This window comes from Mustela nivalis, assembly GCF_964662115.1.
Source record: "Mustela nivalis genome assembly, chromosome: 11".
NCBI classification, from domain to species: Eukaryota; Metazoa; Chordata; class Mammalia; order Carnivora; family Mustelidae; genus Mustela; species Mustela nivalis.
Window position 1 is genome coordinate 98576657 of NC_139030.1, and position 22889 is coordinate 98599545.

The window sequence follows — 22889 nt, forward strand, 5'->3', positions numbered from 1 at the left end:
CCTGAGATGAAATATTGGATGTTTAATATTTTTTTATGAATTATAGCAGAAAACTGTACAATGTTGACCTTTTTAATATTCTGGTTTCTGACTGGCTGGCATTTCCACTCCTCCTTTTCTTGTAACAATTCCTACTAATATGGAAGAAAGGCTTAAGAGAGGTAGCCAATGAGAGAGCAGAATATTAAAAAGGTCAACAGACTACAGTCTTTTCTATAAATTCAAAAAAATTTATTAAGACATTAAAATTCAAATACTATAACTCATACTTATGAACACAATATGTAATTCATATTCGTGAAAAACAACCCCATTTTAAAACATTCTCATTACTGTGATAAAAGTACAATATAACTATTTCAGACTAAGAATAATCTAAGTATTTTATATTATAACAGACTAAGAATATTTGTTAAAAATCACAAAGTTACTGAAAATGGACATAAGGATCACTTTCTTTATGGTAAAAAAATGAATTATTTCTTCAGCAATAGAACTAATAGCAACAGATCACTGTACACATGGAAATTTAGAGTAGTTGTAATGTTATTCACTGTTTAAAGAATTCCTAATTTAGATTTTGGCAAATAAAAACCAACAAAACATTTTAGATTTATATTCACTATTTAATGTCGCACATTGTACTTGTTCAACAAACATTGGCTGAATGAATGTGTATGTAGGAAAAGTAAACTGAACTATACAATGAAAATAGAGTTGGCATTATTTTTGGAGGGTTATATGATCACTGCAAACAGCAACACACAAAAAGAAGAGGAGGGATTGTAAGCTACTATTAAGCTTTAAAATTTACTGGTGTATTACTCTTGAAGTTCCTGACCTAAAGTGAAATTTAAGCATGTTCTCATGACTGAATGAGTGAGAAAAAGAAAAAAAAAGGGAGGGGGGAGTGTATTATTACTCACAGTCTATGGACTGTGGTAATGTCCATCTGTCCTTTTTAGTCTGCTCAGCATTTTTGCCCTTTGTAAATTGCCCAGCCCCAACTACATCCCCTCCCCCATTCTTTCTTGCGGTGAGGGCCACATGATCATGGTTGACAAGCAAGGTCGTTTCTTCTTGGACACAGTGTTGGGATGATATGGGCATTCAATGCCGTCAAGGTTGATCCACAGCCCTCCGAGGGGTGGATAGGAATGCTGAGTGAGGCTGCTCTCTTCTTCCTAGCTCACCAGCTAGAAGGACAAAACATCCTTGGAATTTCCTGTGGACATCCTTGCTTCCAACTAAAGAAAACCAGCTGGAGAATGAAGCCAACAGAAGAGAGGACGAAGTGAAGAGATGAAGAGAGGGAGAGAACGGCATGGTGACAAGATTTCAAAGCCTGGACAGGGCCTTATTTAAACTAGTGCCACCGCAGGAATATCTCAGTTCTTAATTAATTCCCTTTTTGCTTCTGCTAATTGAAGCTGAGTATCTGTCGCTTACAATAGGAAGACTCTTAACTACGGAGTTATTGCAAAGATTTCTAAGATCCATATGGACCCCAAGCATTAAATGGATATTGAATAATACATAAAACTATTTTTTAATGACTGTGGACGCTTTGGTTAATTAAGCATAAATGTATACCAACCCAGAACAACTTTTTGTCATTATTTAATCAGTATATACTAAACCTATTAGTATATGTGGACTCTGTAAAAATATTCTACATTCAGGGGTGCCTGGGTGGCTCAGTAGGTTGAGCTTCTGCCTTCAGCTCAGGTCATGATCTCAGGGTCCTGGGATCAAGTCCCACATCGGGCTGTCTGCTCAGCGGGGAGCCTGCTTCCTCTTCTCTCTCTGCTCTCTGCCTATTTGTGATCTCTCTTTCTTTCAAAAAAAAATTAAAAAATTAAAAAACCAAATCAGTAAAATACTGATCCTAAGGGACAATGCAGGAGAGAGGGAGATGATTATGACTAAGTCTTTTCTTCCACTGGTAAAACAATTTAAAGTTTATTCTGAGAAGCCCTCACTCCTGAGCCTGCAAGGCATGGTTCATGTTGTTTCTTCTGCACAGCATGTCCTTTACTTTCCTCTAGCGGACACCTTTCTGCCTCCTTTGTCTTCTTTCTACTTCATGGCCTTCTCCAACATTCTGCATTTCCTGAACAATATAATTGGCCCTGACCTGTGCTCCCCTGCCCTCTGTCTCTGGAGGCTGAACTAACTTTAGGGACTGTATCAACCAACCTTTCTGGCTCCCTGGCTGCCAGCTGGGTTTGAGTCAGCGGGAGCCTTTGTGGGAAGTAAGTGGTAAAGGAAAGACAGAATCAGGTTGTTTCCTCTCCTGGTTCCCTCCTTGTGGGGTCACTGCATGTTGGTGGTATCCTTTGACCAAGAGCTACATATGATATCTTCTCTGAGTTCTGGTAGTACCCCTGGCTCTTGTCCCTTTTAGGCTGAGGGGTGTTAATGGGTCCCCACAGGTGGTAGCTCCACTCCGTTGGTTTTCTTTCACCCTTCCAAACTTTTGTAAAGGATCCCATCATTAACCTCTCTAATGGACAGGTTCCCTTTTTGAATCCTGTCCTGTTCATGTCTTCTGTCCATTTTTGGACATGATTATCTGTTTTGTGTGTGTTGAGTTTGAGAAGTTCTTTATAGATCCTGGATATCAACCTTTTGTCTGTACTGTCATTTGCAAATATCTTCTCCTATTCCGTGGGTTGCCTCTTTGCTTTGTTGACTGTTTCCTTTGCTGTGCAGAAGCTTTTGATCTTGATGAAGTCCCAAAAGTTCATTTTTGCTTTTGTTTCCTTTGCCTTTGGAGACATATCTTGAAAGAAGTTGCTGTGGCTGATATCGAAGAGGTTACTGCCTATATTCTCTTCTATGATTCTGATGGATTCCTGTCTCACGTTGAGGTTTTTTATCCATTTCAAGTTTATCTTTGTGTACAGTGTAAGAGAATGGTTGAGTTTCATTCTTCTACGTATAGCTGTCCAGTTTTCCCAGCACCATTTATTGAAGAGACTGTCTCTTTTCCACTGTATATTTTTTCCTGTTTTGTCGAAGATTATTTGCCCATAGATTTGAGGGTCCATATCTGGGCTCTCTACTCTGTTCCACTGGTCTATGTGTCTGTTTTTATGCCAGTACCATGCTGTCTCAGTGATCACAGCTTTGTAGTAAAGCTTGAAATCAGGTAACGTGATGCCCCCAGTTTTGTTTTTCTTTTTCAACATTTTCTTAGCAATTCGGGGTCTCTTTTAATTCCATACCAACTTTAGGATTATTTGCTCCAGCTCTTTGAAAAATACCGGTGGAATTTTGATCGGGATGGCATTAAAAGTATAGATTGCTCTAGGCAGTATAGACATTTTAACAATGTTTATTCTACCGATCGGAGAGCATGGATCATTATATGGTCTTCCATCTTTTTGTGTTTTCCATCTTTTTGTGAGAGAATGGTCTTCTATCTTTTTGTGTCTTCTTCAATTTCATTCATGAGTGTTCTGTAGTTCTTTGAGTACAGATCCTTTACCTCTTTGGTTAGGCTTGTCCTCCTGGCTCTTCATTCATCCTCAAGGGAAGTGATCACTGGATCACTGCAGCTTTTGTTCTGCTTTCATCCTTGCACCCACTGAGTCATTGCACCGGACATCCTTCACTGCTCACATTTGTTCCAAAGTTCATCTCCTCTGTGATCTGGAAGCTTATGGAGAGGACACTGTGCCTCTTCTCCAATCCGAGGGCCTCCAGCAGGTGCTCACGGGCTGGATGAACAGCTGAGAATCCTGCACTCGCTCGACCTAAACCATTGTAACAGAACTTCACATTAGAGTAGTTGGAATGTTACAGGATTTTGCTGATTGTGGTGACCTCTCATCAAGGTTGATTATTCAAGTTCGCCAGGTTTAGAAAGTCAATTCCTTTTTTTTTTTTTTTTTTAAGATTTATATATTTATTTATTTGACAGAGAGAGAGATCACAAGTAGGCAGAGAGGCACACAAAGAGAGAGAGAGGAGGAAGCAGGTTCCCTGCTGAGCAGAGAGCCCCGATGTGGGACTGGATCTCAGGACCCTGAGATCATGACCTGAGCTTAACCCACTGAGCCACCCAGGCGCCTAAGAAAGTCAATCTTTACCTCGCTTAGATTCTGGTTAATTTGGTCAAGTTTGTGACCTCGAGAAATATGACCTTTTTTTTGTTAAAGATTTTTTTATTTGTCAGAGAGAAAGAGAGAGCACAAGCAGGGGGAGCAGCAGGCAGAGGGAGAAGCAGGCTCCCTACCGAGCAGGGAGCCCAATGAGGGACTTGATCCTAGGACCCTGCGATCATGACCTAAGCTGAAGGCAGATGCTTAACAGACTGTGCCACCCAGGCATCCCGAGAGATATGACTTTTTATACTAAAACAATTCTGTGTTCGTGGTTGGTGATAAAAACTCTAATTCCCAAATGGATAGCAGTTGGTTTCCTCTGAGTTTTATTATGAAAAAATTCAAACATGAAATCTTTGGAAAAAAAAAAAATCAGAACATCTTTATACTCACCACCTAGCTTTATTATGAACTTTTTCTGTATTATTATGTTTAATCCTCTATGTCTATATGTGTATATGCATACACACATACACATCTGTAATTCTTTTGCTGAATCACTTGAAAGTGACTTGCAAACATCATGATCACTTCACCCCATGTACTTCTGCAACCATCTTCTAAAACTATGCCTCATCTCCTTCTAACCCCACTTTTGGTATCATACATGAGAACAGCAGGGTTATACCCTGATAGCATCTACTGTGCATCTCTGTGGTGTGTTTGCAAGCCATACTCAGGAGCAGGGGAAACTTTGGCTCCCAGTGCTGCTCTGGTTTAATGTCAATTTTATCTGGCTTGCAGCGTTTTTCTAAATGTCGATACCTGTCAGCTTCAGCCACAACCACTGAGATCAACAAATTTAACTGTGCACATATCTGAGAGTTGAGCAGTAAAAAGAGTTCTTTCTGGAAGCTTATACTCACAGATGAGGTCAGGATGCCAGAGACAGCAGGAGGTAGGTTCTCAGCAAGAAGAAGTTTTAGATCTCTCTCCTTTTATTTCTTTTTTCCTTTCTTTCTTCTTCTTCTTCTTCTTTTTTTTTTAATCTAATTCTAAGTCATGATATCTTTCTCTGGGCTAGAATTTAATTCTATCTTTTTCTAAAAGAAAGGGGAAAGGAACATCTAGTTGTAAAAGATGACCCTCCTGTGGAACATGTAAAATAATCCAAGCAATTCTCAGACCCCTGCTGGGAGGCTGACCCTTGCTCATTGACACCTACATCCTTTCAAGGTCACTCTGAAATATGGGCTTTATTTGTTGTATCAGTCAAAGACTTCTAGGTCCCTTAGTCTTAATTTACAAAAAAACAAAAACAAAAACAAGTAAATGTTAAAAAAAAAAATGTGAAACCCCTGAACTAACAACATTCAGTTGTTTTGATTGATTTTTTTCCCTTTACCTTGTTGATCAGTTGAGCAGTTATTTAAAAGAAGATGATGAAGAAGAAGAAGACAAAAGAAAAGAAAAAAAGTTCTTCACTCTTTGGCTGAAATAACAACATGGCAAACAGAATTAAGTTTGAGGTAGGAGGGCTGCTTGGTGAATGTTGAATATGCCCAGAGGGAAGTGGGTGATCTTGAAGGACCTCCATTGTGTTAGGGACAAATGACGAGCTGAGCACACTAGGGTAGTGGGCAGGACTTCCGGAGGTCATTACCTCTTCCCTGCTCTCTTTACTGGCAAGAGGGTGGTCGCAGGAGGGAAAAGAGTCTTTTCTGCTTCCTCTTTCTGCTGCCTGTGGGGCCTCCAGCTCCCAGAGGACCATTCCTCCAGGATACCAGCAGCACCATTTCCCTTGAAGCACTTCTGTTAACAGCACCTCCTGATTTCTGCTACCAATAATCTCCAATAATAACCTCACCACCCCCAGCTTGTCTTCCCTACTGTGTAGCGATTCCTTATATTACACACCCCCCAGGAAAGATACAGAGCCACTTCCGTTTTCTTTGGAGGGACCCCAACCAATAGAGTTGACTCTTGATGAACAAGGTTTGAACTGCATGAGTCCCTATATATGTTCATGTTTTCGATAAATATAGTACTATAAATGTATTTTCCCTTCCTTATGATGTTCTTTTTTCCCTTATGATGTTCTTAATAACAGATTCTTTTCTCTAGTTTCCTTTATTATAAGGATAAGTAAATAATACATATACAAAATATGTGTTAATCTACTGTTTATATTATTGATAAGGCTTCCTGTCAACAGCGAGCTGTGAGTAGTTAAGTTTTTGAGGCAGTGGAAGTTGTACACAGACTTTTGACTGCATGGGGTTGGCACCTCTAACACCCACATTGTTCGAGGGTCACCTGTCTATCTTCCCAGTATAGCCACTTAATAGCTTAATAGAAGAATGGTCAGGACAAACTCAAAGTAAATATGAATTTTATTCCCAAGTTATTAAGTGCCCCTTATGTGTAAGGCACTGGGCTAGTGCCACAACCAAATTCCTATTTTAAGGAGCTCACAATTTAGGGGAGGGAATAGATAAACATGATTTTAATAAATGATAATAAATGCTATCAGGACACAGAAAGTATTCAAAGTGCCTTCCCAGTCTTGTTCTATTCTGTTTTAGAGAGAGTGTGCATGTGTGCACCTATGTGGCCAAGGGGGGTGGGGCAGAGGGAGAGGGAGAATCTTAAGCAGGTTCCATGCCTAGCGCAGAGCCAAGTGAGGCTCAGTGGTTCTAACGACCCTGAGATCATGACCTGAGCCGAAATCCAGGATTGGACACTTAACCCCAATTGAGTCACCTAGGCGCCCCCCCACCCAGTTTGGTTTATTGTTTACTGGCTCACTTTGGTGGGCAGCCCAGGGAAGTGGGCAGTGACTAAGAGCCAGGAGAACGAGGCTCTAGGTTGTCTCTGTCCCAACTTGTGGTGTGACACTGGGCAAGTCGTCCAACCTCTGCAAGCCTCCATTTCCTTATTTATAAAAGGTAACATCTGAGGTTTTTTTCAGAGTGCAAAGTTATTACTATGGCCTTTCCAATCTCTCATTCAACAATTGAGAGCCCACTGGCACTTGTTTTAAGTTCTTTCCACAGAGCATGACTGAGTCATGGCTCACCCTTACTGAACCTGGGATCCCTGATTCTACAGTCTACTGCACGACACAGCACAACACGTGCACACACGTCAGTCACTGCTCTAAGTCCTAGACACTGCAGGGACCTGTTGAGAGAATGCATGTTGAGCAATGAATACAGCCCAAGGGAGAGCAGATATCGTCCTCTGAGGGTCTGCTCAGATGTTGGAGACAAATGAGGGAGTGAGCCCCCCAGTTTTGGGGCTCTGAGCACCCCAGTGGGATGCATCTAACTTAGACAAGGACTGGTCCCTCTGGCTGAGATCTTCACCAACCCCTCCACGATGCCTTTCATAGCTGTTGAGTGATGACTCCATTTCAACTGGAACAAAGCAGCTTCTTTCTAAAGGGAGCCATAAAAGCAACTGATCATTTAAATACATTTTTAAAACGTGCATTTTAAAACATGTATTCTCATGATATTTTTTTGTTACTGTATTATCTGAAAAAAATATCTCTTAACCAAGTAAACTTATTACACTTGAATATTTAATTCCTGTCTCTGCAAAATTTAAATAATATCTTTCAAATAATTTGTTTATGGACACTAGACTATTGGAAGGACTTCACAAAACATCTCTTGCAGAATCATGAGGACTCCTTTTGACGATGGCAAGCAGATCATTGGACAGAATTTCCAGCCCTGTCCCAGTGCAATACTATTACAGGTGCTGGAGGTATAGTGGTGAACAGAACAGATAAGGATTCACAGCAATGTAAAGAAAGGAAAGCAAATCGAGACTGGACAAAAATTCTGTGATTTGATGTATTTTCAGATGGGCTTTAAAAGAAAGCAAATTTGGCATATTATTCTCAGGAGAGTTATGATTTTAAATGTATTACTTAAAAAAGGCTTGCAAATATACAGAAAAAAAAAAAATCTTGCTTTGCCTCTATTGAGTGCTCAACAAAATCAGGCTTAAATTCTAGCAGCAAATTGAATTTTAGAAATGATGGGTTTCAGCTCTGTGAATTGTAACAAGTCCAACCCATTTGCTGGGTCTTCTGTTATAAAAGAGAATTATATGTCCTTTCTCTGGCACACCAGAGTCTCTTGCTTTTGGTGCAGAAAATGGGTTTCATTTTACAGGAAGCTTTTGCTGTTCCTTTCCCCCAATTCTCCTTAGGCTTATGCTCGGAATGAAGAGCCTCCCCCGTCCTTGCTTAACCTCTTTCCCAGGGCCCTAGGATCTGTGTCCTTTACTTCCTGGCAGTAACCAGCTGCTGGGGTTCCTGGAGGCCTTTTAGGAAGGCAGGAAGCACAGAGAAGCCTTGGAGACTGAGGGCAGCTTTTCCAGCACTACTTCTGCTTCACCCCAGCTGGCCCTCAGCCCAAGGCGCTGGGGCACACATGGGATGGAGCCTGGTCCTTGACACCCCAAAATCCGCCTGCTTCTCCCCTGCCTCCACTACCCTGACTGCTGAAGCCGCTTCAAACTAGGTGAGGGGTTAGGAAGGACTAACTAAAATGCAGAACTTCTGCAGAATCTGCGACTAGACATTTGTGACATTTCAGGTATAAAAAGACCACAATCACATGCTTTGTACTGTCTTAATTTAACCCAGGGTTCTCAGTCAAGGGAGATTTTCAAAACATCTTTGTTTTTTAACTGCTTTTCTGTATGCTTAGCCATGGTCTCAAATGAAATAACAAAGCTTGAATGTATCTGTTAAAAATTAGTTTGGCTGAATATAACAAATTCCTCCAGTGATAATGGCTTATGCATAATAGAAGTTGAATTTTTGCTCAACTTAAAAGAGGTGGGTTTGAAGTCAGGCTTTTGTAGCTCATCTTTCTACCTTGAAGGACTAGTCCTACCTACTAGGACTAGCCAAGTTTTCAAGGTTTTGGTTTATAGAACCACTTTATGCTCTTAAAAATTATTAAGGCCCCCAAAGACTTTTCTTTATGGGGGTTAGCATATTAGAAATGAAAACAAAATTAGTTTGCACACTTATTTAATCCATTTTAAAGTGACAGTAAACCCATTGCATGTAAGCATTAATAACACAGATTTATGAAAAATAATATTTTCTAAAACATAAAAAAAGTTTTAGTGAGAAGAGTACCACTGTTTTACACATTTAAAAATCCCTGTCTGGCTCACCTGAAGCATATATCTGCTACTGTATGCAGTCTATTGCAATGTATTGTTTCAATTGAAGTCTCAGAAAGAAATCCTAGGCTTTATACCGACATATGACTGGAAAAGGCGACTGATATCTGTGAATCTCTTGAACAAGGGTTTTGGGGAGGCTATGCGTCCTCATTCTACGCTTGGAGAACTACTATCTTGAACCTCAAATTCTAAAATAGCTGCTGGAGTTCCAGCCATTATCTCCACATTCAAGACACCATGATAGAGAAAAGGTTGAAGGAAGGATTGGTGGTACTCTCCCTTTAAGAAGAGCCCCTGGAAGGCTCGCAGCATTCCTGCCCATATCTCTTTAGCCAAAACCTTCACATAGCAACACTAAGTTCAAGAGAAATGTTTTAGTAGGGCAGCAGTGTGTGCTTAGCTAAAATTTCTAAAAGAGAAGGGGAGAAAGGCTATAAGAAGCAATTAGTAGTCTCTGCCACAGGAAGCATGAGTTAAAAGCATTCCAATGACCCAAACACTTCATCTGCTGTTTCCATGGCTGCAGATCATCAAAATACCACAGATCCCTCAGGAGTCTCCTGTGAAGAAATTATTGTTTACTTTGTTAACTGATTGGTTTATGGTGTTCAAGTTCACTTTAAAGCATCTGCAGAGGAGCAGGGTGTGAGAGGGGAGTCTCCCACTAAGAAAAAGGAGCAAGCTTTGGGTTCTCTCAGAAGTCCTGAGAAGAATCATGTGACATGGTAATGAAAACCCCAACTGAGAAGAGACCATTGTGATGAGATTTTATGATAGTGGGTACCTAGTCTCCTGTTTTGGAAGACTTTGCAAAACGCTCAAAGAATTGTTGTCAAGGACCGAGTTTGTTGGGAAAAAATTCAAGTGTTTTGTCTCTAGCGAACGATGACAACATAGGAGCATCTGACTGAATAAGGAAGAAATAAGAAACTAAAATACTTTGAACGCTTAGTTTGTGCCTGTCAGGATTCTAAGCAATTTATGTGTATTATTTGACTCATGGAGTCCCCCTAGCAACTCTAGGAGGAAGATGCCATTATTATCCTCATTTTTCTGATGAGGAAACTGAGGCACAGAGAAGTTAAACCACTTACCTAAGACCACCCCGCCCTATTCCAAGTTCTGCAACCACGAAGCAGGACTACACGTATTCTGAGAAGGAGCTTGGAGCTGAGGCTCACACTTAAGGAAGTTCATTAGATGAGATATAAATTCATCACAATACAACTTAGTGCCAAGCTACCTGTAACTGGTGCTGTCATTGACTTACAAATATGTTTCAATACTCCCTGTGTTTAAAAGGAAGTTGTAGCCATTACTAACATGTCCTTTAAATCAGTTAGACTGGTATTGTTATAGAGGGATTATTAGTTCATCAAGATAAGCCTCATGTACTCACAACCCTTTCTTTCAAAAATTCAAACTGAACACTGCATACTCCCAGCCTGGGAGCCCTTCCATCATTAACCTAATGGCAGGCATCGAAAGCTCCAGCTTCCGCTCCTAACAGGAAGTGGCTCCTAATAGGAAGTGGTCCCTAACAGGAAATCATCAGTCAGGTGGGGCGTGCGTTAGTAACCAAAACCTTTTCAGCAGAGGGTGCAAATTGGTAGCCTGTGGGTGAAATTTTTCTTATCATATGCTTTATTTGGTTCATAGTGTGTAATATAAAAGTGTAATTTAGATTTCTTTTTTTTCTTTTTTTGCCCAAATTCAAAACTAAGAATTCACATAAGAATCTGGATGAGAACCTCTGCTTCTTTTAGACAGTATGTGTTCTTTCCTGTTCAGTCTAGCCCCCATCACTCCTTTCTACGTACGTTTAACCTCTCCATGCCTTTATGTTCCCTCTCTGTCCCCCACAGGCTTTTGAGTTTGTAACCTTGTTTTTACAGATATTAAGCTCCAAATCACGTTAAGTCCCATATTCTATTGTAGCAGAACCTGTTCTGAAATTACTCTATCTGCAATTTTCAATTGAACTGATTATTTAGTCACAGCTTATCTACACGGCAGGTTCCGCAATCAATGGAGATGTAGAAGTTGTTCTAAATTGCCTGCCGATAGGTAAAGGATGAACTGAAAATGACAGGACAGGAAAGATCACAAAATACTGGGTTAAATGTCAGGAGTTCAGTAATGCAGAGCCTGGCACATAGTAGGTGCTTAGACATTTACTGATGAAGGTTTGATGATACATAGGCAGAACTTTACTAAAACGGCTGGAATTTCTGTTCTGTCTGGATGATCCCTCTCACCGCTGTGAAGGTCACTGATGCTGTTCACCATATATTTCCAGTGCTCTCACTTCAGACACATGATAGGATCGTACTTCCTGCCCACTTGAGATTGGGTGGAGCCATGTGACTATTTCTGTTGAAGGAGTTGTGAGTGGAGGTGATGTGGGTCACTTCTGGTGGGATCACATAGTTACCAGAAAAAGACCTTCCAGAGCAATCTTTCCTCTGACACGGGGGCTGGTGTTTGAGGTGGTGGCAGCTCCATTAGCCTGGGAATCTGAGCAACTACAATGGACAAAGTTTCTCCCAAGCTGTGAACAGGAAATAGAACTTTGTCATTATAACCCGAGGAAGACATTTGGGGTAGCCTTCTACTGAGGCATAACATACTTGGTCTTGACTGAAACAGTCAATGAATGTTTATTAGCAAGTTGTAAGTTAAAAGTTTTAAAAGTCTGAATTCAGTCACTTAGGCATGATCAGTTCTGAAGTATTGAAAATGCTTCTTTAGACCCTGTGTTTCCGTGACTCACTGACTTTAGGTCCCTTTTCTGAAGCCTCTTGTCACCCAAGAGTGCTTGTCCGGCCTTCTCAGCCTCTTCCTTTGTAACTGAGCTTGTCAGTAACAGAACTTTTCCTTTTGTGTAGGGGAAGATAACCACCAAGCATCAAGAGACAGGGGAACCTCTGATAAACAAATGTGCAGAGCCTTCCCAGGGCTACATTTTGCAGAAACCTCACACTCAGAGCCCACAGAGAAGAACAGCCATTGTATCGCAGCTCCAAGGGCCTTGGCACAATCCCTACTATCAGGACATGTGTGTCTGGTGGCAGCAGAGCTGGGAAAGGCCCAGGTCCCACTGCTCTTTAGAAAGACCTGAACCTGACCAATCCAGTCTGAAGTATTAATCCACTTCTTATAGGGTTCTTTCTGTGCATGTGTATATTCTAACTTTGCATCTGTAATTGAATTTATCTCCCAAACTAGGGACGCATTTTCTGTTGCTACTGTCAATATGTAAAAAATAGGTCTCTTTCATGTTTATTTTTCAAAGTGTAGTCAGTATCCCCTAGATCGCCCCACTTGGAAGTACAAGATCTTGTTTGTCAGGGGAAACTACCAGTCTGGATGGTAAAAGCTTTCCTTAATCCAACTTTAGATTTTTTTTGGTCTAAAAAAGGGCAAGTTTGGGATGGTCGCTAGTGGTTTCAATATATTGTTGGAAAAGTTAGTGGCTAATTATCTCTTCATTCTGAGCTTTATCATATGATGTTTAAAAAATTTCAATAAATCTAGCAAGTACTATTAAGTAGGCAGGACTGTGTAGTTGTAGGCTTCACCATCTTTTATTTAATCAACAAAGAATTTATTGAGCACCTACAAGACTTTGACCAACCTCCTGCATCTCTACTGCCTAGCCTGGAGCCTGCAATTTAATGGGTACCCAATAATACATTTTCATAATTGCTCTTCAAAATGCCATGTTAATGCATCCAGAGAAACAAGGAAGTCTTTACACTTAAGGAACTAATACTCTACTGGATAAGATAAAGTCAATGCACAATCAACAGTGGCAGTAAAGAAAATATAATTTGAATATTTGAAGTGTGACAAAGAAAGGAAGGGATGTGAATGGGCCCACAAATAATACAGAAACTTGGAGTCCCTGGTTTTCCTGAGTCTCCACTAACGGTGTGACTGTGGGAAAGTTGTTCAACATTTCTGGGCATCTGTGTCTCCAACTGTTAATTGAAAGAGCTGGCAAAGGTTTCACAATTAGGAACTAAAAACTTATATTATTGCACTTGAATGCATTCTAATGAAGTTAATGAACAAACCATGTGGATAGAGCAAAATTTCTCCACTGCTGTATCTGTATCCCTTAAATTTTGCTATGTTTGTTTTCATTTTTATTCATCTCAAAGTATCTTAAGATCTTTGTTGTGTGTGTGTTTTTTTTTTCTTTGCTCCATTTGTTTTGGGGATCATTCTGTTTAATTTCCACATATTTTGAATTTCCCAAAGCTTTTTCTGTTATTGATTTTTAATTTCCTTCCATTGTCATGGAAATGGTTTTATTGACTGAATTGTGTCCCTCCAAAATTTGTAATGTTGAAGCCTCAATCCCCCATATTTGAAGAAACAGCCTTCAAGGAGATAATTAAGGTTAAATAATGTTATAAGGGTGGGCCCTTAATTCAGTGGTACTGGTGTCCTTGTAAGAAGAAGAGACACCAGAGATCTCTTGTTTTTTTTACAGAGAAAGGGCCATGTAAGAATATAGAAGGTGGTTATCTGCAAGCCAGGAAAAGAGGCCTCATCAGAATCCAACTCTGCTGGCAATCTGATCTTGGACTTCCAGTTTGAGAACTATGAGAAAGTCAATGTGTGCTGTTTAAGCCATGGTTACTATAATATTTTCTTATGGCAGTCTGAGCCAATTAGTATAGGTGGGATTTATATCTGCCATTTTGCTGTTTTTTTTTTTCTGTATATCTATGTCTTTTTATTCCCCTCTTACTCCATTACTATCTTCTTTTGTATTAAATATATATGCATGTTTGAGTGTATAATTTTAATTCTCTTGTTATTTATTTTAGTATATATTTTTAGATTATTTTCTTGGTGATTGTCCTAGGAGTTACAAGTAACGTCTTAATTTCTAAAACTCTATTTCAGATTAATACCAAATTAATTTTAATAATATACAAAAGCATTTCTTAAATAACTTCTTTGGGCTGTTATTGTTATAAAAATGACAACTTTATATGCTGTATACCCATCAGCACAGATTTATGATTGTTGTTTTATGCAATTGTTTTTTAAATTAGATGGGAGGGAAAAAACTATTACATACAAAATACACTAACACTGACTTGGTTTTTATTTATCTGGGAATATCTTAATTTCTTCAAAAGATGGCTTTGAAAGATGTAGATTTCTTGGTTGACACCTTTTTTCTTTTGGAACTTGGAATATATCATTCCACTAACTTTCTGGCTTCCATGGTTTCTGATCAAAATTGGTTGTTAATCTTATAGAGGTTTCCTTGTATGTGATGAGTTCCTACTCTCTTGCTGCTCTTATAATTTTTTCTTTACCTTAGGTATTGGCAAGTTTGAGTATGGTGTAAATCTCTTTGAGTTTATACAACTTGGAGTTTATTATAATTCTTTTTTTTTTTTAAAGACTTCATTTATTTGTCAGAGAGAGAGAGGACTCAAGCAGGGGGAACATTAGGCAGAGAGATAAGCAGGCTCCCTGCTGAGCAAGGAGTCCGATGGGAACTCGATCTCAGGACTCTAGGATCATGACCCAAGCTGAAGGCAGATGTCTATCCATCTGACCACCTATGTGTCCCTGTAATTTTTAATTATGTACTTAATATTTTTCATCAAATTTGGGAAGTTTTCTGGCATTATTATTCAAATATTCTTTCTGCTACTTTCTCTCCTCTCTTTTGGGAACTCCTATCAGGTACGTGGTAGTATGCTTGATGATTTTGCACATGTGTCTGAGACTCTGTCTTTAAAAAAAAAAAAAAAATTCCATCCTTCTACTCTTCTATTCCTCAAACTAGATAATCTCAATTAACCTATAATCAAGGTCACTGATTCTTTCTTCTGCCTGCTCAGGTCTGCTGTTGAACCCATCTAATGAATCTTTTATTTCAGTTATTGTCCCTTCAACTCCAGAATTTCTATTTGGTTCCTTCTTTCAATTTTCTTTTTCTATACTTATCTTCTCTATTTGGTGAGACATCAATCTCATAATCGTCTTTAATGTAGCTTTTTACGTCTTTAAACGTAGCTTCATTTAGGCCAACTGGATGGCTTAGTTGGTTAAACATCTGCCTTTAGCTCAGGTCATGATTCCAGAGTCATGGGATTGAGTCCCACATTGGACTCCCTGATCCACAAAGAGTCTGCCTCTTCCTCTGCCACCGCCCCCCCCACCACTTATTCTCACCATCTCTCTCTCTTCAATAAATGAATAAAATCTTAATTTTTTTTTTTAAATGTGGCTTCCTTTAGTTTTTTGAGCATATTTAAATTGATGATTTAAAGTCTTTGACTGCTAAGTCTAATGTCTATGCTTCCTCAAGGACAGATTCTACTGATTGCTTTTCCCTTTCTGCATATGGGCTCTACTTTTTTTGTTTCTTTACATGTTTCATATTCTTTGTTGAAAACTGGATAGTTTAAATAATATAATGTGCTAACTCAGAAATCACATGTTCTATCCCCTCCCCCCAGGCTTGTTATTATTATTGTTTGTTGAGATAGTTGTTTATTTACTTTTATGAACTAATTCTGTACAGTTTGTTCTTTGTCATGTGTCATCACTGAAGTCTCTGCTTGCTTAGCTTTGTAGTCACTAGTAATTCAACAGGGATTTCATAATCCAAAGGTGAGAGTTAAGGGCCTCATATCTTTTCTTATCATGTGGATAGTCCTGACATACTCACAGCCCTGTACGTAACTTGTATACATAATCATTGAAATTGCACAATTTGTATGCTATGGCTTATATATGCATATATATTTTGTTCTTACTAGAAAAGTGAGATCACTCTACAAAACTAATTCAGATGTTCTTATGTCACTTTTTGATACATACTCATTCTATCAGAACTCTCTTCCTTTAACTTACTGATGAATAAGAAATGACTGGGAGGAAAAGGAATTGTAAGTTGTTCTGTTTATCTTTCCTCTACATTGTCATTTTCAGTTAGGTGGTTGGCTAATCCAACGAAGTGACCTGAGTAAGAAAAGGTATGATAGAGTCCCCAAGTTATTTATTTTTCTTAAAATGCCATTGCTTTCTTTCTGTATTTGAAGCAAGTTCTGATTTGAATGGAAAGCACAGCTTCTCAGGGCAGTCAGTGCCCCCATTCACTCAGTTAAGGATGTAACATACTTACTTTGTACTTGCTTTGATTATCACTGAGCTTCCATAAATCATGGATCCACTGTAATTCTTTGTCCTTGGGGTGCCATGAATGTTATGTGCAATAAGACCATGAACATGCAAATTACATGTACCTCCTGGGCTCATGCACATGTGCCATTGTCCCATTGGACTTCACTATAAAACACAGATCCAAAGATAAGGTTACTAAGGATTTCAAGATGGCTATAACAGAGCATTAAACCAAGCATGGGGTCCTATGTGACTGCATAGAACTCATATCCATCAGGTTGTTCCTGAGGTACAAACACCTCTAAATGCCTACCTAGTCATTCTTCATTTATTCTTTATGGAAAAGAAAAATAGATTTTTTTGTTTATGGTGTAATTGTGCTCAGATAAGCATCTGTGTATTTTAACCTTCCTTGAAGCTAGAGTGTTGGTGACAGAGTTCTGACACTGAGATAGAAGTAGAAGCCTACTGGGACTTCTGGTAAAGTCCTGATCTCAAGACACATCCATTATTCCCTGCTTCTTCTTTTTATTTCTGCTTAAAATAGCGACACGAGGTCAGAAGGTGGGAAGGAGAATGAGAGGATTGTCCATGAGACAACCAACATGATGGTAAGAAGATGTGATAAGGAGGCTGGAATGGAAAGCTAAAGGGAACATAGATCTCTGAAGGCTCTATTTCTAATTTGAGGAAATAAATCCCTGTTTGACTAAGCCATTATTTTCCAGGTATCTGCTCCTTGTTGCAACATGCATTCATAGCTTATACCCATTATTTTTAAATATCACCTCTATCATGTACTAAATTCCTATAGATATATGATTCTCTTTCTGTATACTGAAACTAACTCACTGATTTTAAAAATACATACATTTCTATGCTAAAAATCACGTTCTTAATAGTTGGATTTATAGTATGTTTTGCAATTATTAAAGTAATGCCTTTTTAAAAAAATCATTAATTTTATCTATATTAATAAGAATTTTAAAACAAGTTTTGTGAAAACTCAAAGAATATTTATTGAGATTAAATTGAATTTATGGATTTATTTGGAAAGAATCCTTAAAATTTTCAGTATTTCCATCTAGGAATATAACATAACGCTCTATTCAGATCTTTCTTATATCCTTCAGTAGAGTTTTGGTTTTATTTACATAGGTCTTGCACATTCTTATTAGATTTATTGCTGGTATTATACTTTTGGTTCCTATTGCGAACGGGATTTTTTTTTTTCACTGTATTTTCAAATTGGTTTTTGCCAGTTTATAGTAAAGTGATTGTTTTTTATTAACCTTGATTTTGTATCCAGCCAGCTGAATTATTTCTCCTAGGTGACTTCTAGGATCCCATTTTAGCTCTAAAAGTGCTGGAACTTAGGTATTACAGAATGTCTTAATTGTGAGATATTATATCTGGTCCAGGTCAATGAAAGAGCTTCATGGAAAGGGTGAAATTTCATTGTCGCCATTATTTAAGAGTGACTAGTTCTTCTAGTGGGAATGTCTCTGTGTCTGTTTATTTTTAGTGACAGACTATTTAGGGTTCCTGAAAGCTCCTCTGCATTTCTTTGTTGTTTAATCCCTACCTACACAATTGTTTTCAAAGTCAATATGTTAGGCTGAGTGAGGATTGCAATAGAAAAATCCCCAAACAGCCCTAGTATTGCTCTCAGCATACTTAAGGGTAATCAAGATCCCCTCTCACTCCCAACTCCGAAGACCTGAGACCTGAATTCAGATTCTCTTTACTAGGAAATGCATTGAATGGCCACAGCCAAGTTCATTTCTTCCTTCCTTCCTTCCTTCCTCCCTGTCATCATTCTTTCTTTTTCAAGATTTATTTTATTTGTTTTAGAGAGAGTGGGTGAGCAACTGAGGGGAGGGACAGACGGAGAGAGAATCTCTAGTAGACCGTTTGCTGAGCGTGGAGCCTGGAGCCCGGCATAGAACTCCACGGCAGCACCCTGAGAGGGTGACCTGAACCTAAACCAAGAGTCAGATGCTTAACCCACTGACTCACCCGGGCGCCCCTCACAGCCAAGATTCTTATTCAACATTTTAGAGTTTTGGCTTAACTAGATTGAGATTGAATTTACAATGGTTTCTGAAAGAACGACTGTTAGCCAAGAAGTCATATTATCTTCACTCACTCCACGGCCCTCACGCCAATCTCTAAATTCTGAAGAAATGTGTCTTCTATTAACAGTGCTAAAAAATATTTATCACTCAACCCCCAATGCCTTGCTTTTTTGATCATGGGAATACGCATGTGTTGAGGGGCCAGTGTTTAAGCTTGGACTAGCCATGACAGCTGTATTGTATGTCATGCATGTATCTTCACATCTGGAACATTTTAGACCATCCAATGTAAATGAGCAGTGGTGGGGGGAGCGCAGGGGGAAGCAGGGAGAGATAGGAAGCCTTATTTTCCAAATAGACAAATCTCTGAAATTTCTCCTAAAAATCTCTGATGATATCTCTGAGGGTAGTGATCGGGGAGTCAGGAGGTTCATGTTAAAACCTGGCTCTGCTACTATCTCTACCATTTCCATAATTCATTCCCAACCTTCCTAAGGTTGGTTCTCTCATGGGAACGTTGTAAGGATAAAGCGAGATGAGGTTGACAGAAAAACTCTGTAAACTGTAAAGTGCCATGCAGAAATGAGTTGCTAGTAATTGCAGAATATTGAACACTTCTCTTTGCCTGCTATATATAACATGCTTGGAATGTGTTACCCAAAAGGGGAAAGAACCCCCAAACAGCCCCAACATGTAAGAAAATCATACTTCAGATGCTAAAAACCTTCACAAAAATATATAATTCAAGTAAAACTCATGACTTGGTGATAAAATATTAATGAAAATGCTCAAAAACAAGTCATAAAATATAAATGCAAAGTAGTTAGCATTGTTTTGATGTTCAAAATCTAAAAAGCAAAAAATGGTGACAGCTTGATTGAATCAGATGCACAGAATTACTTCATTTTTATCAAGCTCCCTACCTGGTATCTTTCCCTAGGGCAGGAGAGCATACATTTCTTTGGTTGATTAGGTTCTGCTTCTTGATTGTGCGTAGGAGGTGCCGGATTTCAGATTGTTGTTATCATTATCGTCATCATCATCATTGCATTAACTTTCTATTTGCTGCTATGCCAAATTCCCAAAAACTTTGAGTGGGTGAAGACAACACAGATTTATTATTTTATACTTATGGAGGTCAGAAGTCCAAAACAAGTCAGCAGGGCTGTGTTTCTCTTGGAGGCTCTAGGGAAGAATCTGTTTCTTGCCCTTTCCAGCTTCTACATGCCACTAGTCCTTCTTGGTCCCTGACCCTGCTGCATCTTTATGACCTCTGCTTCCCTCATCACATCACCTTCTCTGGCTCAGACCCTCCTGCCTCCTTTTCATAAAGATCCTTGTGATTACACTGGCCCTACGGAATAATCCAGGATACTTTCTCCCGTCTCCAGTTCCTTAAGACTTCTGCAAAGTCATTTTTGTCATGTAAGGCAACATGATTGCCGGTTACTATGGAGGAGGACATCTTTGGGGGAGAGTATTACTCAGCCCATTATAATCACCAATGATTAACACTTCCTGAGCATTTTTGAGTGCCAAGCACTGTTTTAAGAACCTCAAATACACTGAATTATCAAAACCTTTAAGGTCATGCCTTTGAGGCACAGAGAGGTTAGGTAACTTGTGCAAGGTGGCTGACTTCACCGGTACACTCTCAAGATGTAAGCAGATTGGACCACTAGACTTAGAGGAAGCAGAAGTTCCTAAATATAGTTTTTGATGAGGCAAAAACTGTATAACAACAATGGTAATATTAGCTATTTTTTTAAAGTTCTATTTATTTAAGTGATCTCTACATCTAATGGGGGACACAAACTCACAACCTTGGGATCAAGAATTGAATGTTCTTCTGAATTAGTCAGCCAGGTGCCCTTATATCAACTATTTTTTTTTATTGTGATTTACAATTTCTAACCACATTCCTTGCAGTTTTCCATGAAACTCTTTCATATTCCTGGAGCTTGAAATAATTTTTCCCTCCACTAAATCCTCTTAAATTTATTTAAGTAGCAAGGGTTCATAGTATGCCTTCTACCAGAATTTGTGTACACGTGTATTTGTTCTGTTTCAACTGTATGAGATACTTAAGTAAAGGCAGAAACAAACACCACCCCCACAAATTAAAAAAAAAATAATATAGTTTCTTGAATACCGGACATATTCAATAAATGTGTGTTGGGCTGAATAGTAGACATGAGGGGGAGTATTACTTAGAGGTAGTACAAAACCTACAAAAGAGATGTGGTAGACTGTTCCTTTGATGACTCCCATGAACCGTGCCTTCCAGGATTCATGCTTCTGTGCAGTGCCCTCTCAGCTGAGTCTGGGTAGAGCCTATAACTACTTTAACCAACTGAATATAATGGAAGTGATTCTATGCCAGTTCTGGGACCAGCCCTTACTTGGCCTGGAACTTTCTATTTTTCTCCTGCTTGAAACTCTCCCTCTTGGCATGTTCTTTTCGGAATCCAGCTACCATTCTATGAAGCAGCCCAAGCAGCCATGTGAAGAGGGCCTAAATGGAAGAAGACTAAGTCCCCTACCAACAACTTTGGCTGAGTTCCAACAGAGTCTCCAAATGACAGCAACCATCCCAGTTCCCGGGCTGACACCCCAGGGAATTGCTCAAACAACCGGGATGGTTGTGGAAGAATGAATTATTGTTTTTGAGCCTCCAGGTTTTGAGATGGCTTATTATGTAACAATACAGCATTAAAATGCAAGGACAGCCTTATTTCTGCAGCACAGAGACACCATGTTCTCTCTTCTTCTTGTTGAAGAACTGTCAGTGGGATCATAGATTCTGGGGCAAGAAAGTAGAGGCTCTGAGATGCTGCCTACAGGCCACTGAATGAGGCTTCTGCAGTTTGGAGTAGGGTCTCCTTGCTGGTCAGAGACTATAAAATAAAGCCTGAAAGTAACCTTTAGAGTTTGGGGATATGAATAGTTGGAGGAGGGATTGCTGGAGCCTCGTGCTGGTTTTAACTCCTCAGGATCTCCTGGTGCCTTCATCGACCACCTGCTTGAAGCTCCATTCTGCACTGACACTGGATAATGGGAGGAACGGGATGAGGTAGTGTAAGCAATTGTCTCAATCGGCTGAGAGGGCTTCTGCGAGAAAGGAAAAGAGTTGAGGAACATCGTTGCGATTACTGTACCCCGAGAAAGATCCCAGTCCCTTCTTCTCCAGCCTTGCTCAGAGACTGTGAATATTGTGTTCAAGAACAAGGGATAGTTGTTTATGTAAAGCATGTGTAGACAGCTTGGCAAGAGGTTGGTTGGATTGCTTATTTACTTAGCAAGTCTTTATTAGTGCCTGTTATCTGCCAAGTCCTGTTCTGAGCACTTTACAAATATTAACTCGCTGAATCCTTGTAACAACTCTGTGAGAGAGATACTCAGAAGACAATACTATTTTTGTCTCCATTTTGCAGATGAGGAAATTGAGGCTCAGAGGGCTTAAGGACCTTATCCAAGACAGAGTTGTCAACCTTAGCAAGTAAAAATACAGGACACCCAGTTAAATTTGAACTTCAGAGTAACGAATGATAATCTTCCAGTGTCAGTATGTCCTACATATCACAGCCTCACAAATTTTTGCTAACCAAATATTGCATGTAACATATGGGACATACTTATACTGAAAAAAACGATCTTTCAGACATTCAAATTTGATGTGTCGTCCTGAATTTATCTGGCAACCTAAGCTCTAAACCAGACTTCCTGTAAGTAGTGGACTAGGACTTGAACCTCGAAAGTGTGGGTTGCTAGTCCAGGCTCTTAAGTTCTTTACAAAGCTGGCCCTCCAAGGAAGACTGGACCGCTCATGTGGCAGACAAAATACTAATCAATCATGTTTTCCTGCTATAGATCATCTAAGAAAGAGTAAGGGGGCATTTTCTCTTTCTCTTTCTCAATCCATGGTAACATGGATTGGGATCTGTACCCAGTGGTTTACACTTCCTTCAGTCCGGGAAGGAATAGAGAAGCTTTCATTCCCCACAGTCTGGGCCCCTGAGGCTCCAGAGCTGGATTGTCTCAAGGTGTTTCTCAGAATTGAGGGTCCCCATCCGAAGGTAAGAGACTGGGCTGGTCCAGCCCCTGAGATGGGGAGGGGTCTGCCCCAGGGTAGGAGGGACTCAGATAGGGCTGGCTGCATGCGTCCCTGGCACGGAAGACAGAGCACATGCCTCCGGGTGGGTAGTGAGGGCTAGAGTGGAGAGCCCAGGAAGCACTGCCGGGACCCCACCCCAATTTTTTTCTGAACTGTGGAAGCCATAGAATTCGAGAACTCCTCTCAAAGGAGTTCGCTCTCCCTTCTATTCTGGAGGACTAAACCCACCCAGTCCTGTTAAAATGAGTACATTTAGTGAGCTGT

General features: G+C 39.7%; 1 long non-coding RNA gene across 1 annotated transcript; it reads right to left on the reverse strand.

The window, feature by feature from the left end:
* Positions 1-5010: 5010 nt before the first annotated feature.
* Positions 5011-10722, reverse strand: LOC309843501. Its single transcript, XR_014300174.1, has 3 exons — positions 10364-10722; positions 7425-7492; positions 5011-5155 (listed from the first exon to the last, which is right to left on the reverse strand). It is a non-coding gene; the product is annotated as an uncharacterized lncRNA (long non-coding RNA).
* Between the last annotated feature and the right edge of the window lie 12167 nt (positions 10723-22889).